Source organism: Mustelus asterias, chromosome 9 (assembly GCF_964213995.1).
Source record: "Mustelus asterias chromosome 9, sMusAst1.hap1.1, whole genome shotgun sequence".
In the NCBI taxonomy this organism is placed as follows: Eukaryota; Metazoa; Chordata; class Chondrichthyes; order Carcharhiniformes; family Triakidae; genus Mustelus; species Mustelus asterias.
In genome coordinates, this window is record NC_135809.1 from 34,627,066 (window position 1) to 34,644,362 (window position 17,297).

At 41.3% G+C, this 17,297-nt stretch overlaps 1 protein-coding gene across 1 annotated transcript in view; it reads right to left on the reverse strand.

Moving 5' to 3' along the window:
* lrp6 (low density lipoprotein receptor-related protein 6) overlaps positions 1–17,297 on the reverse strand; it is a 156,243-nt gene that overhangs the window by 112,361 nt on the left and 26,585 nt on the right. The gene's annotated exons all lie outside the window — the stretch shown is intronic.

The window sequence follows — 17,297 nt, forward strand, 5'->3', positions numbered from 1 at the left end:
CAGGTTTATTTGGTATTTGCTACCAAATAAACCTGTTGGACTTTAACCTGGTGTTGTTAAAACTCTTACTATGGGCAGATAGTCAGAGATGGGCAGAGAGGAGTGCAGTGGGTTTGGCTAATGCAGTCAATGCTCAGGTGAGCTGAGAACTCAGCCAACATGCAGGCAGAATTAAATGGTCGGGGCAATAACAACTATTCAGCTCCATCAGCATTAGTATTTCACTTCCACAGAAGAGTGAAACCTGCAAAGTGGTCTTTCCTGTCTTTAGAAGTGTAATTTTCCTTGTTCATGTTATAGCACTGCCTCCATACAGGGCTCTTGGCAGAGTACACCATATGCACATTTAGTGAAAAATATTGTTGGCATTATGGTAGGAAAATGCAATGTTTGCAGTCTGCCAAATTCCTTAGCTGTAGTGCTGTTGTTCCTGCAAAGGGCATGTATGTAATTATTTGGGGGGTTGGGGAGGCATAATGAATACTGCTGAGATGTTTAGGGCAGGGATGGTGGGAAACAGTTGGAGACTTTACTGAGCCAAACTCTTGTTTTCCACCAGCCAGCCAACATTGGCAGTGGTGCAGAAGATGGTTGTGGAACAGGCCATCTGGATAATCTGCTAGGGATACTGAAAAGAGGGAGATGTTCATGTTTGGCAAGTTGGGGTGGAGGTGGAAAGAAGAAAAGTTAAAGAGGAGCTCAAATAATTTCTAACTTCACACACCACATACAAAACAAAAAGGTACAATGCTGAAAACAATTAGTTGTGTATATTCTGCACCCAATTATGTTGATCAAAACTTTACTCCCAGCGCTTTAATTTTGTCACCAAAAGAGAAAATGCTGGAAAATCTCAGCAGGTCTGGCAGCATCTGTAAGGAGAGAAAAGAGCTGACGTTTCGAGTCCAGATGACCCTTTGTCAAAGCTAAAAGGCATAGAAAGTGGGAGATATTTATACTGCAGGGGGAAGAAATGAAAGGTGAATCATAGCCATAGAAACCAGGGGATAAGACTGTTAATAGCTTAATTTTGTCAGTGAGTATGGAAATTTAGATCAGGTAATTGAAACTTGCACATTGACAGATGGATTGCTAGGTGGTCATGTACATCCCCCCCCCCCCCATCCACGGTTCTCCTCCTCTTTATCTACATGCGTCATCACCCATGCCCTAGCCTTCCATCCAATTGCTTAACTCCTCAACTGCCTCCATGTAGTCAGGTTGCCCATCCAACATAAAGTCCTGAATAAGTCATAAATTCCTCGAGTCAAAACCTCAGGAAGAACAACCGTTCGCCCCTGTCACCAACTCAGCACTGACTCCATCTCCCTCCCCAGTCATACATTCAGGCTGAAACAGACAATTCATAATCTTGTCACCCTATTTAACCCTTAGTTGAGCTTTTAGCAAATTATCTCACCCATCATTAAATGTATCCCTACCTTGGTCCCTCTGGTGCTGAATCCCAGGGAAATGCCTTAGAAATACATCCTTTAATGCCCCACTTGCTGGTCTTTATCCTCGAATCTCCATAAACTCCAACTTGTTTAAAACCCTAACAATATTTTGTCCTGCACCAAGGCTCTTTCATTTCTGTTCCCCAATACATTAAGTTCAAAATCCTTGTCCTTTATCTAGAAATTCCTCCATGATTTTACTCTACTGTATTTCTGCACTTGCTTCCAGTCCAAACATCATCCGAGTGTCCAGTTTCTCATCTCTCTTGCATAGAAACTAGAATCAGGAGTAGGCCATTCGGCCCTTCGAACCTGCTCTGCCATTCATTTTGATCATCAAATTCAATATCCTGATCCCACCCCCCCCCCCTTCCACATAGAAACATAGACTTCACCCACTATTAATGACAGGACACGGTTCTCTTGGCCCTTCTCAAATTCAATCCTTACATCTCCTTACATCTCCTTTCTGAGAAAAACTCAAACTCATCTCATCACGGTAGCACAGTGGTTAGCACTGCTGCTTCACAGCTCCAGGGTCCCGGGTTCGATTCCCGGCTCGGGTCACTGTCTGTGTGGAGTTTGCACATTCTCCTCGTGTTTGCGTGGGTTTCCTCCGGGTGCTCCGGTTTCCTCCCACAGTCCAAAGATGTGCGGGTTAGGTTGATTGGCCAGGTTAAAATTGCCCCTGAGATGCGTAGGTTAGAGGGATTAGCGGGTAAATATGTGGGGGTAGGGCCTGGGTGGGATTGTGGTCGGTGCAGACTCGATGGGCCGAATGGCCTCCTTCTGCACTGTAGGGTTTCTATGATTCTATGATCAACAGAGTAGAAAACGATCCTAACTTGCTCGTTCCAACCCAGAGTGGGTAGGGACCAGTTAGTTCAGTTGACTAGATGGCAAAATGTGTGTGGTTAAGCATTATGGCAACAGCGCAGGTTCAATTCCTGTTCCAGTTGAGGTAGACCTAGGACCTGCTGCCCTGCCTGCTCCATACTGGAGGTGCTCCTGAAGCTATACATACGTGCAAATTGTCTTCCTCTCGAATAGAGAGAAGTGAACTATGGCTACCTAACCAAGAAGGTCAGGTGAAGCAGGTGAAGGAGGTGATTCGTATGGAACTTTTCTGCATTGGTAAATTATATTAATCCTTGGATCTGTACCAGTCTCCAATGTGCTTGTGAAAGGCCTTGAGATTTATCTTTTTGGCTTGAGGTAAAATGCAAGTGAAAACTGTGGCTGATGGATGCACCACTTCCAGTGGGAACATAAATAAAACAACAATTTATATTTTTGTAGCATCTTTAACATAATGAAATGTTTCAAGGTGCATCACAAGAGTATTAGAAACAAAGAATGACACTGAACCATGTATGGAGGTTTTTAGGTCAGATGACTAAAAGCTTGGTCAAAGATGTAGGTTTTAAGGAGTGTCTTAAACCAAAAAAGTGAAATAGAGAGGCAAAGAGGTGTAGGGAGGGAATTCCAGAGCTCGAGGCCTTGGCAACTGAAGACATGGCCACCGGTATTGGAGCAATTATAATTTGGAACACACAAGAGGCCACAGAGGAGTGCAGAAAACACAGAGGTTTATGGGGTTGGAGGTGATTACAGAGATAGGGAGGGTCAACATATGAGAAATCTAAAAAACAAGAATGTGAAATCTAAAATCAAAACAAAAAATAGATTTTCTACACATGGCCATGGTAGCCACTATTATTTGGCTGCTGAAAAGTTGCCCAGCTGTAGCAATTGAGCTCATCACATACAGGGCTTTATAATATTTTCTTCACTTACTTATCCCAGTCTTTCCTGGGTGCTGGAGCATCAACTACTGCCAAAGTTGTCACAACAAATTACTTTGAAACAAATGCACACTGAAAAGTTTATCAAGCGTTACTGATTTAAAATGTCTCATATTAGAGGAAACTGTTTTACAAAGTAATAAAAGGTACCATGAACCTGAGTTAAGACTTGACATGAATGTATTAGTTATTAGTTTTGCAATCCCAATATAATTGTACAAATCTTTATAACAATCTGCAGATGAATGAAGCACAAAATCATTTGAACAGCATATCAGAATAAAAAGTACACACAGACAGGGGTGGGACAATGCAAACATCAATATACCAAATGCTTACACATGTGCCTGTCTAATTATACCTGGGACTTTGAGTTTTTGACACACAACGATACGTACCCTCATCCCACAGGCACTATGTATTGTACCATTCCATTGAGCGTCTCTTAGCATGTCCTTTAATGCTGCCGCCTCACATAGGTTTTATAAGCTGATGAAATTGTTCACCTGCTCCCGCAGGAAGCACCAACAATGACCCCCATCCTAGTCTGCATACAAATCCAGCCAGGCATGCAGTGTGAGTGAATAAGGATGCATGCAGTTTCCCTTATCCTAGGCCTCTTGCGGCCTAGACAGCAGCAAGTGAACAAAGGAATTTTAAACTACAAATCTTTCCAAATCTAGCACTTTGCCAATTTTATAAAGAGAAAGCCAATGTCTTTCCACAGTAAACGAGAAGTAACCTTTATCGCTCATTTAAGAATTTAAACACAAAAAAGACCCTCTGCTTTCCATTTTACCATCTCCGTTTGCCAAGTTTTGGCAGCCACTGCAGATAACTTCCCAGCTGTTAATCAATGCATGCACCATTCATTCTTTTTGTATTAGAGCCCTTTGAGCAACTTCAAACACATTCCAAGCCTGAACTTCTTTGTCTCAAAATGAAAATTTAAATGCAATTCCAATAGAGAAAAAAAAGGAAAGTAAAAATGCTAGCAATCAAAATGATTTAGAATTCACCAATCTACACACTACATGATCTGAGGGAGTTGATGAGAAACACTTAACAGCCTAGTCCAAAGATGTCCCCATATAAAACAACTTCCTGTCCATAAACTCTTTTATTAAATATACAACTATAAAATATTTGTGACCCAGGCTCATTAATACAAGTCACCACCACTACAGCTCAAAGGACGAGATAAGGAATGGAACTAAATGAAAGTCGCCAAAGTCCCGGAGGACTAGAGGCTGTGCTCCTCCTTTTTGAGAGAGAGAGAGTTTACTGGTGGTGATTTAACCTGAGGGCCACCACACCTCGAGCAAGGGACAAGGGAGAAATCAGAACTGTGTTTTGAATGCTTCCAGCATTATTTTTGTATTAAATATCAATTTGGCACCAGTTTTCTTTCCTGTTTGACTCCCCATGTTCTTTAAAGCTGACTCCCACATCATCATGGTTGCACTCATCTATGGCTACCTTTTCCTTCTTCGAAAACCGTCTTGCCTGGGTTCCAAATTCTCTGCCATCCACCTCCACATTCTGCAATAGGATCCAATATTTTTCAACTACAACCTCTTCGCTGGCCTCATAGTATTTGTGAGTTAGGTGCATCTGGTCTTTCCTCTATTAAAGCATTTTAGTCATTTACAAAAATGGGACAACCATTTTTATGCCATTTTCAGTATCTATCTCAAATTTCCCTTCAACCTGACTGAACTGATCCTAATTGATTTCCAACAACTTGTTCTCCCAAGTCCTGCAACTTCACTATGCTGTGAAGTCGCACTTATCATGCAAGTGAGATGATGGCATAGTGGTAATGTGACTGGGCTATTAATCCAGAGACCTAAGCTTAAACTCTGGGTTCAAATCTCAGCACAGGGCAGCTGTGGAATTAAAATTCAACTAATAAATCTGTAATTTATAAAACTGGGCTCAGTAACGATGAACATGACAACTATCACTGATTGTTATAAAAATAAAATCTGGTTCACTGATGCCCTTTAGAATAGAAAATCTACCATCCTTACCTGATCTGGTCTATATGATTCCAGACCCACAGAAAAGTGGTTGACCTTTGACTGCCCTCTGATATGGCCAAACAAGCCACTCAATTCAAGGGCAATTGGGTATAGGCAACAAATGCTGGCCTTGTCAATAATGGCCACATCCCATAAAATAATAAAGTCAACCATCGAGTCTAGCATCATCCACTCTATCGTTGACTCACTCACCAAGCCGAAAATTAGCCATTCAAAATTCATATTCATCAATACTTGCTATGCTTGAACTTCCTCACCACAATTAATTGTTGTAAAAAAAAATTTGGTTCAGGACGTTTTCAAATTACAACATTCATTGCTGTTACCCGCTGGATTACACGCATCAATTGTACCTGATCCTCCAACAATAAACACACTTCCCTGCCTCCATTTGACACAGTAAGAGTTTTAACAACACCAGGTTAAAGTCCAACAGGTTTATTTGGTAGCAAATGCCATTAGCTTTCGGAGCGCTGCTCCTTAGTCAGATGGAGTGGAAATCTGCTCTCAAACAGGCACAGAGACACAAAATCAAGTTACAGAATACTGATTAGAATGCAAATCTCTACAGCCAACCAGGTCTTAAAGATACAGACAATGTGTGTGGAGGGAGCATTAAACACAGGTTAAAGAGATGTGTATTGTCTCCAGACAGGACAGCCAGTGAGATTCTGCAAGTCCAGGAGGCAAGCTGTGGGGATAACTGATAGTGTGACATAAACCCAACATCCCAGTTTAGGCCGTCCTCATGTGTGCGGAACTTGGCTATCAGTTTCTGCTCAGCGACTCTGCACTGTCGTGCATCATGAAAGCCACCTTGGAGAACACTTACCCGAAGATCAGAGGCTGAATGCCCGTGACCGCTGAAGTGCTCCCCCACAGGCTGTAGAGATTCGCATTCTAATCAGTATTCTGTAACTTGATTTTGTGTTTCTCTGCCCTGTTTGAGAGCAGATTTCCACTCCATCTGACGAAGGAGCAGTGCTCCGAAAGCTAATGGCATTTGCTACCAAATAAACCTGTTGGACTTTAACCTGGCGTTGTTAAAACTCTTACTGTATTTACCCCAGTCCAACGCCAGCATCTCCACACCTTTTGACACAACAGTCTGTCTGAAAATATTTTAAAACCGGTAGTGCTAATCTGAAATGCAACACAATCTTCAATGCAACATTCCCTACAATCAGGTCCTTCAATGCCTCTCTATCATGCAACTGGGCGGAACTACTCTCACCTGGTTCCAGCCTGATGCATCCAAATATAACACTTTCAAAGGCTATTCTTTCTATTTCTGCAACTTATCTTTTGCATCTCCCAAGGAATTATCCTTAGTCCCCTCCTATTTCTCATCTACATGCTACCTCTTGGCATCGAAAAACACGATGTGGAGATGCCGGCGTTGGACTGGGGTGAACACAGTAAGAAGTCTCGCAACACCAGGTTAAAGTCCAACAGGTTTATTTGGTAGCAAATACCATAAGCTTTCGGAGCGCTGCTCCTTCGTCAGATGGAGTGGAAATGTGCTCTCAAACAGTGCACAGAGACACAAAATCAAGTTACAGAATACTGATTAGAATGCGAATCCCTAAAGCCAACCAGGCCTTAAAGGTACAGACAATGTGGGTGGAGGGAGCATTAAACACAGGTTAAAGAGTTGTGTATTGTCTCCAGACAGAACAGCTAGTGAGATTCTGCAAGCCCAGGAGGCAAGCTGTGGGGGTTACTGATAATGTGACATAAATCCAACATCCCGGTTTAGGCCGTCCTCGTGTGTGCGGAACTTGGCTATCAGTTTCTGCTCAGCGACTCTGCGCTGTCGTGTGTCGTGAAGGCCGCCTTGGAGAACGCTTACCTGACGCCTCCCCCTCCCCCGTTAGCTTGAGGTCATACAAAATTCTGCTGCCCATGACTTTATTCACGCCAAGTCCTATCCACCCATTACCCGTGTTTGCTGATCTATATTGACTCCCCGTTAAGCAATGCCTCTTTTTAAAACTTCTCATCTTTGTTTTCAAGTTCCATCCATGGCCTCATCCCTCTTCTTCCCTGTAATCTCATTCAACTCCACAATCCTCTCTTGAGATATCCCTGTTCAACTAATTCTGATCTCTTCGGCATTCCCAATTTTAAGTGTTCTACCGTTGGTGGCCATGCTTTCAGCTGCCTGGGCCCTAGGCTCTGAAATTCTTCTCTCCTCTGTTTCCTTCCGAAATATATTCCTTAAAACTTACTTCTTTGGCCCAGCTTTTGTTCATCCTCCCCAATATCAATCTCAGTGGCTCAGTCAAATTTTGTTATTTTAATGCTCTTGTGAAGCACATTGGGAAGTTTTATTAAAAAGGCACTGTATAGATGCACATCGTTGTTCTGTGATGCACCCTAAATCCCCAATTAAGTGCATTTTACCACTAAATTGAAGGAGGAACTTGCCCCTCTATTGCCAGAGTAAGGGAATTACAATCATGGCCGTCTCAGTATGGCGTGGATGCTTGACATGCTAGCTCGGGTGAGCACCTCAGCGTCTGGTATTTTGTCCTGCCATCTGATCTTTCAGAAGCTTTAGAAGGCAGCTCAAGTGAAAGTGGTTGAGATTCTTGGCATGGCACTGGTGCACAGTTCAAGTCTCATGTGTGGAGCAGAGTGGACAGGATTATTGCTCTGCAGACTTTCATTTTGGAAGGCAGACTTACTCCCCTTTGTTCCCAGACTGAAGTTCAAAAGCTGCCGAAGGCTACACTTGCTTTGGCAATTCTTGCATGTGTCTTGTCATCAATAGACAGCACGAGAGAGAGAGTATACTGTCAGAATGCCTGACACTTGCCGACCAAAGCAAATGTTCGATGGAGAGCTTGAATACGGGGTGCACTGTCATGTTGCTCAAAGGTAGCATTACATTGACACGCTGAAAGCTTCACTTAGAAGTTTTGATACCAGTGTCAAGTCCTGGGAGATATTTGCCCAAAATTGCTGCACCTGATGTAACCAAATAAAAATGATCCGGCCTCCTTTGAAAGCAAGTGCAAATCAGAGACAGAGAAAGTCCCAGCTGAGGGAATCCCGAATTAGCAACTCTTCCAAAACTCAGTTGTCTGTGGCACCCAGTCTTATTTGCAATCAAACTTTCTGGGTGCAGATCAGCAATCTCAGTCACCCTGTGTATCCATCGGAAACCTATTAAACAGCCCAGATAATGAACATGGTCCTCTTCTCAAAGGGTGATCACGATCAAAAATGAAATTGCAGGGGGAGTTTCAATTCATCTTCACATGAAGGACATATACACAAACAAGGCTAAAGCCTAGGAATAAAATTACTGGTCAGCGCTGCAGCCAGATATAGAGCATGATACAGGCAGAGTAAGGAGATTGAGCAGGCAAGGGGTCGGGTATGGAGAGCTGAATTTCCCTAAAGCTCAGTAAAACAGATATAGGTTAGTCACTGATAAATCCAACAGGGAATTCAGACACATTTTATTTATTCAGAATTGTTAGACTGTGAAATTTGCTACCACTTGGAATCATTTCAGCAAATAGCATTGATGCACAGAAGCGAAAACTCAATAAGTGCGTAAGAGAGAAAGGAATAGGTTATGCTGATAGGGTTAAGTGAAGAAAGGTGGGAGAAGATGCTTGCAGAGCAGGGAGTGCAAAAGGGGAAGAGAAGATCTGAAATTATCACCAACCCACTCTCTCTCACCTGGTTTGAACATTAGGGGCATTCTGTCACAGCTGATGTGAGGGGTCTGAACAAAGGAAGGGTGGTGGGGCATTTTCATTTAAAAAAAACCTCAAAACACCAGCATCTCAGTTAGACCATTCCTTCTAAAATTAATTTTAGACCAAAGGTCATGTGAAGATTTGACTATCAAACTAAGACACACATATTAAATATCCTGATGTCTCAATCGCTTATTTCAGACCTCACACATTCAAACAGAAGTCCATCAGCCAAAAAAAAAGCACTAAGCAACTGGAAGCTTTGAATTTGTTCACAGGTAAGGATGCAGGAACACTCATTGACTGCTACAGGCAAAGTAATCAGCCCTAACTGATCACAGCAGGAGGGTTTCAGAAGGCTTGGGTAATTAATAGAATACTTACTAAGCTATTTGTACAATGGAGTAATTATAGTACAACTGCCAAAAGAATGCCTTCCTACTCAGCTCATCTCGTTAAGCCTCCTGTGGGAGCAAAGCCTGCTTGTGTGCCGAGACCTACAATAATTGAACAACCATGGAAAACCAGAGTTTATCACATATTTCAAGCTTTAACTCAGATGATTTTAACTGTCCTGTAAATCTTTAAGTTATGGGTACACAATGCCCAGTGTTGAGTTGGAAAATTTAAGCCAATATCTAGAACAATATAATTTTACACTAATCAATGACGGTAAAAAGACCAGCACGCCTGTAATTCCCATCCATCAAAATTAAAGGTATTAAATAAAGCTAACACTTCCTGCGCTTAGAAACAACCATGACACATTATCTTTTATAAGTCAGGATGCTGGAGTTTATAAATAACAGAAAATGCTGGAAATACTCAGCAGGACTGGCAGCATCTGTGGAGAGAGGAATGGAGGCCCCAATCTTCCAGTCTCAGGCCTGAAGACTAGATGTTGGACTGAGATGCACGTTGCGACTGTGTGGAGTCCTGATGCACAGACCTATGTGGAAACTGCCCAGGAAATTTCAACCAGTCAATTTCCCTACTCAGGGCCCTCCACAAACACCTTTGACTCAAAGTTAGAATCAGAGACTTTGGACAGTTAGTGAACTTGAACAGTTACCGAGGAAACATTAGACAAATTGGAACATAGCCTAACTCCTAGATAACTGGACAACTGACCAGCCCCCAGCTAACACAATCCAACATCAGTTAAGTGCGTTGGTGTGTACGTTCAGTAAATAGGATTCAATGTGATTGCTGAGCCACCATCTTAAGCTCACAATGAAAAATACCTGTGAACCACATCCCAGAAAAAGTCACCTCCAATAGGAGGGAACTGATGAATATTTGTACATATACTGTATTTATATCACGTCTTTAGTACAAATATCCACACTGTGGTGTAAATGCAACATAATGCCACAGAGGACGTCCCGGACATTAAAATCAAGTTGGATGTACCTGGATAGAACAAGATGTTTTTAAATTCTCTCATAGGATATTGGTGTCAGTGGCTAGGCCAGCATTGTTGCCCATCAATAAAAGCACTTGAGAAGGCAATGGCGATCCGCCTTCTTGAAGCATCCATCCTGTGTAGGGAATACCCACAGTTCTGTCAAGAAGGGAGTTCTAGGGTTTTAACCCAGTGTCAGTTAAAACCCTAGAAGCTGGAGCTGCCTTTATCCAGGCAAGTGGAGAGTATTCCATCATATTTCTAATTTGTGCCTTGTAGTTGGTAGACAGGCTTTGGGAGGTCAGGTGGTGAGCTACTCGCCACAGAATTCCCAGCCATTGACCTGCTCTTGTAGTCACAGCATTTAAATGGCTGACCAGTTCAGTTTCTGATCAATGGTGGCTCCCCCCCCAAAAGATGTTGATTTTGGGTGAATCAACAATGATAATGCCATTGAATGTCATGGGAAGATAGCGAGATTTTCTCTTGTGGATCATTGCTTGGTACGTGTGTGACATTAATGTTACTTGCCACTCTTCAGCCCAAACCCTGAATGTTGTCCAGGTCCTGCTGCATATGGACACGGACCGTTTCAGTATCTGAGGTGTCACGAATGGTGCTGAACATTGTTCAATATGACGAACATCCCCACATCTGACCTTATGATGGAGAAAAGCTCATTGATGAAGTAGCTGAAGATGGTTGGCCCTAGGTCACTATCTATTTGATCTTCATGATATCTACTAGTCAACTCACCGCAGAGCTTTATCCAAATTTTACTACAATAAAGGAAATGTGAGCATATTATCCCCAACACAAGGTGCAGAAATCTGATTCATTTGCAATGCCCAATACAGATCTTCCCAAAACAAATATAGGCCATAAAGGATTTGCCAGCTCTTAAGTTTTGGAACAGAACAGGGGCACTTCAGAATAAGAACAAGCTAAAGTTTGTTTGATTAAAATTGGCCACAAATACAAGCAATACAAGAATATCTGACACACATCGTTTTTTCATGTAATTTATGTCAGTTTGCATTCTGAACAGTTTCAAGTTTGCCCCCTTAATCTAATTTTTCTATTTTTTGTTACTATCTGGTTAAACTTCAGCAAAAACCATGCATTCACTCTGAAAACAAATTGCACAAAGGATGACGAAATAACAATTACATAGCTTCCTCCACATGCCAAACTTCATACTGTTAAAAAAGGCAAACAATTTGTTGCCTGAACATTTTAGGAAAAAAATTTCAGCCATCCGCATGGAAATTTTTAATCCCATTATATCTATCAGTTTTTTTTCATCTTTTCTTTGGTCAGACTTACAATATGATCAGAGGTTAAATTAAGGCCACAGAGACACTGAACAGCACCTACAGTTCGGATAGAAATGAATCCATTGATCCACAGTAAAACCACATTCTAGTCCACAAGCCCAAGAGAAACTGTAAATATTTTGTGGTGCCAAGGTCAGCACACCATGCCTTTCCATCTGGGGCACAGGTTAAATCTGCCTGGCACCATTGCGCTGACAGTCTCTCTCTTTGGGCTGTAAGGATGAGTGAACAACCTTCCTGCTGTCACGGGACAGAATGCTAGGACATGCATGTCACAGTATTGAATGGTCTATGTAAGACCCACGTAATACGGTCACACGCATACACCCCTCTGTTTATGTTCAAGGTTGCAGCTCAATTATGTTTCTCACCATTCAAATAGTTCCAATAGGTGGAACAATTGGCCTTCTTTTGAGGGATGGGCAGAGTGATCTAAATAACCATTGTCCCAATCTCTCAGTACAGCATCTCAAATTGCATAAATAAACCATCAATATTTTGTACGAGTTTGATTCTCACACCCTCCCCACCCTTATGAGTTAATAGGGCCACATTGATGAATAGATCAAATACCAAGATGGCCACACAAAGCTCCCTCCAAAACTCAAGGTACCAATGTGTATGCACACGCAAATTTATATTTCTTTTTCAATGGCATCCCAAATTTGAGCAAACCAGAATGCCATTGCCTATACCCACAAGAGGTGGTATTGAGTGCCTTGAGCAAGATTAAAAGCATATTGGTCCTTGGATCCAGTAATTCTGTAGCCTTAATTTTGAGCACTTCACGAGGATTTTACTGAAAGACACAAACCAACCTAGCCATTCCTTTCTATAAGCTTGCGATATTCTATTTTCTTTTAAAATAAAATATTGTGCTTCACTTCAATCTTCTAAAAGTAGTTTCTTCCCATTTTTAAATTGGACTGGAGGGTACCAACTCCATTAACTAGTGGACTGCACACTCCCAAAGGAATATGTCTTTAGGCCTGTCAGAGAGCAACAGATACACCAATTATTGTATTGCACTTTGCCTGCCAAATGCAGTCAGCCTGCGGAAAGGCATAAATATGCAATTCTAATGTCATCTTTCGCAGAAGTGCTATTAGACATAATAAACGGTTTATGGTCAAATCTAAATAGTGGCAAATTCTACAAACAGTTCCAAATTAAAGCACATGCCTCCTTAAACCAGCCGCTGCAATTATCTTATAAATAAAAGCAAACAGCAGGTATTCCGGTTATGTTTTCAATGTTACACGGAAATTATCAAAAGGCAGCATCAAAACAAAATGTAAATGCATTAATTTGAATTAAATCCATTCCAGGCAGGAATGAGGCAGCCCCACAAAAATACATATCTGTTTTTTGCCTCAGTGTAACTGCAGGAGTTGAGCTGGAAGGTCAGACTGGTCAGACTATCATTAAATGCAAAAATACTCAAGGTCCCAAGCATGTAGAATACAATCAAAAGGAATTTTTTATTTTAAACACTAAATTAATACTGTGAATTAAAACAGCTGCAGATTGCAAAATGACTTGAAATATTTAAAAACAGTCACCAAAAATCTCTATTATTGTTTGTGGCTGGGATTCTCCGGTGCTGCTGAAAGTGAATGGAGCTTTGGCTAGAATGCTAAATTCTCCGTTCTCACTTTTGCACAGACAAAATTGGAGAATCCCGCTCATTGGAAGTGAATTTATAGATTGAAAAGAGATTTAGTTATTTAGAATTTGCACAGACATCACCCTAACAGCACAAAACCGCTCAAACTTTAAGAAACCACAGATAAATAGGCTTCTACGCCTCATGAACCACCTGTCAAAATGGACGAGGAAGTGGTTATTCAGTGTGAAGACAACCTGTAAATTGGTATTCTGCAACTGACTTGGATACATGGTGCTTTTCATTAAAAAATTGTGTACTGTAGATGATGCTATATAATGGGTATTTTCAATGTTAACGGCATTGTACTATGTGGCACAATAGCTGTTATTTCATAATTACAATATTTTTCCAGGCATCTTGCAATCAGCAGTGCATAAATTATTCAACATGCTTGAGAATGTTTTTTTAGCTGCAATTCCCTTTGTCAACATAAGGGTTTAAACAAAATACAAAACTGTAAAATGACATGTTATATAATAACATGCCTAAATGTATCCACTGAACTTCTTTTGTCTCGTTTAATACCTTTATTCCAAATTTTTTACTTCAAAAGATCTCAGCCTCTCAAAACCGTGGCTTGGGGTTTTTCTTTTTGCCCAAAGGCGAAAGCCGGAATTGAATTCAGATTGTGCAGTCCAAGCCTGTGAAAGGCACCCAAAATCTCAGTCTGCATCCATATAGTTCAGCTAGCTCTATCGATGGAATGCTTCTTTCAGTCTTAGCACTTTCTGCACAGAAGCCTTGCTTCATTACTTTTGTGGGGCTGGGGGAAGGCGTGTACAGCATTTAAGAAAAACAAAGCGGGTTGTAAGACTGAGGAAAAATGATTTTTTTTTTGGGAGAAGCATATTCGTCAGCGTAAAGAGATGTGAACGTAAAAAGATGTTTCAACTGACATGATGACAAAACAAAAAGATCGTCAGCTGGAAACACATCAAAAGCGAGATAAGAGAGCATTGCTTCCAGCAGAAAATTACATTAGGTAGGCACCCCTACTCTTGCTTATTATGTAGAAAGCCGTGGCTTCGAATTATCCAGTCAACCTCACTTGAGAGAAATACTGGTTATACTTTATCAATGGTTAGGACTTAGATAATATAAAACATTATGCATTAAATTACAGCTTCACATAGGCCTTATCACCTTGCCAATATAGCCTTCATGTCAGTATTATTTATTTCTTGTCATAAGATCTGCTATGTAGAATTCCTAGTTGCAGCACATTGAATTTCATGGCATATTTACAACTCCAGATTTGAGTTAATATCTATACCACCATCGTATCTCATCAAAGGAAAACACATTTCTGAGAATGACCTTCCATTCTTTTGGTATTTCCAAGATAGCTATTACATAATGGATCACTTAGGTGTCCAATCTAAACTACATTTATAACATGGAAACAGATCATTTGACTGCTCGAGCTGGCATTGCTATTTTTTGGCATGAGCTGTAGAGTGCAATTTTCTTTTCTTGCTCCCTTCCCATTCTTTTCAGTATTTAATCTTCAACATACTTCAAATTTTTGTTTACAAGAATTAAAGAATTCTGCTTCAACTGTAGTTTCAAATTTCAAATTTGCGCATCTCGATGACCGAAGGATACATTTGTTTGCCACCTTTGGCTGCATTATACTCAAAAAGGTTTTTATTTGATTTATTATTGTCGCATGTATTGGTATACAGTGAAAAGTATTGTTTCTTGTGCGCTACTCGTACAAAGCATACTGCTCATGGAGTACATAGGGGAGAAGGAAAGGAGAAGGTGCAGTAGTGTTACAGTCACAGCTAGGGTGTAGAGAAAGATCAACTTAATATAAGGTAGGTACATTCAAAAGACTGATGGCAGCAGGGAAGAATGCTGAATCCCATCAAGTCAGATGGTACGTGCTCTCAGACTTTTGTATCTTTTTTTCCCCCAATGGAAGAAGGTGGGAGAGAGTATGTTTGGGGTATGTGGTATCCTTGATTATGCTGGTTGCTTTTCCGAGCAACAGGAAGGTAGACGCAGTCAATGAATGGGATGGCTGGTTTGCGTAACGTATTGAGCTACGTTCACAACCCTTTGTAGTTTCTTGCGGTCTTGGTCAGAGCTGGAGCCATTCCAAGCTGTGATACATCTGGAAAGGATGCTCTCTATGGTGCATCTGTAAAAATTGGTGAGAATCGTAGTGGACATGCCAAGTTTCCTTAGCCTCAGATAAAGTAGAGGCACTGTAAAGGTAATACACTGGATGAAACATCGTGCAATGTAGATATTATTCTGATAGAATGGGAATTCTACAGAGAGTAACTCACCTCCTACTCCTCAAGCCTGTTCACCACCTACAAGGCACAAGTTAGGAGTGTGATGGAATGTTCTCCACTTGCCTGGATGAGTGCAAATCCAACATTCAAGAGGTTCAACACTATCCAGGACAAACTAGCTTGCCTGATTGGCATCCATCCACCACTTTAAACATTCACTCCCTCCACGATAACGCACAGTGGCAGTGGTGTGCGTTCATTTACAAGATGCACTGGAGTAACTAACCAAGACTCCTTCAACAGCACCTTCCAAACTCGCAGTCTCTACCACCTAGAAGGAGAAGGACAGCAGGTGCATGGAAGCACCATCATCTGCAAGTTCCCCTCCAAGCCACACATCATCCTGATTTGGAAGTATATCACCAGTTCTTCACTGTTGCTGGGTCATAATCCTGGAACTGTGTGTACCTACAACACATGGACTGTAACAGCTCAAGAAGGTGGCTTACTAGCACCTTCCTAAAGACAATGAAGGATAGGTAACAAATGCTGCCCTCGCGAGTGATGCCCAAAATTCCATGAAAGAATAAAATAAAGAAACCCACGTCAGTGGGACGATGGTAAGATTCTGGCAGTGGAGCAATGGGCAGTGAGAGCCACTGCATCAATGCTTCAAATGTTTGACAACAAAAACTTAATTGGCTTAAATTACACTGAATGCTCAATGAACAAAGTGCATTGCAAACAAGATGCCAAAGCTGAGCATGTGGTGCAAGTAAAATCAGATGCAGAGGGGCTAGAGCTGCTTTTTGCCTTCAATATGTATAGTCCTTCATGTAAGGCTGAGGCAGTAAATATTAAGCACCAAAACACTGGGGAAAACAGAAATGTAAGCTCGTATGAGGAAGAAAAAAATTACAACATAAAAGTAGATATACAAAAACAATACAACCTAATTTATGGCAAGTCATATGTGTGTTTCTGGATTGCAACACTGTCCAGAATAAGCATATCTGCAGTAATTGTCTTCTTTTCAAACCTCTCCAGCTCAGAATCATTAAGATGGAGATATTCTGACACACAAGGGAAGGAAAGCGGTATCTGGACAGTTCGCTCCAGGCTTTGGCCATATCTGTAGAACGTTGCAAGCTCAGAACAGGAGTTAAGACTAAGGGAACGCCAGATAAGTTAGGAAACCAGAATCTGCAGAAATGTTATCATGATCTTGGACCTTTGCTCTTCCAAGATCACGAGAGCTGTGACAGAATAAAGAAGAAAAAGGTTTGTCTAGTGGCAAAGGGTCAGTAAGCAGATTTAAGGTAACTGCGAAAGAATCAAAAACAACATGAGGAAATTGATTTTACACAGTGAAGTGATATGATCGCAATTGCACTGTCTGAAAGGCTCATGGAACCAGAAATTGTACTTTAGGCACTAGAAGCAAAGGGAAAACTAAAAGAAGTAAAGCGATTAAATCAGGAGGGAAAAATAAGAAACAGGAGAGTAAAACGTTAGAGCTGAAAGGCATGGTATAGTATATGGTCCAAACAAGCATTTTTTATACAAACACACAGGATATAACTACAATTGGCGTGGCAACCATTACCATGACATGGC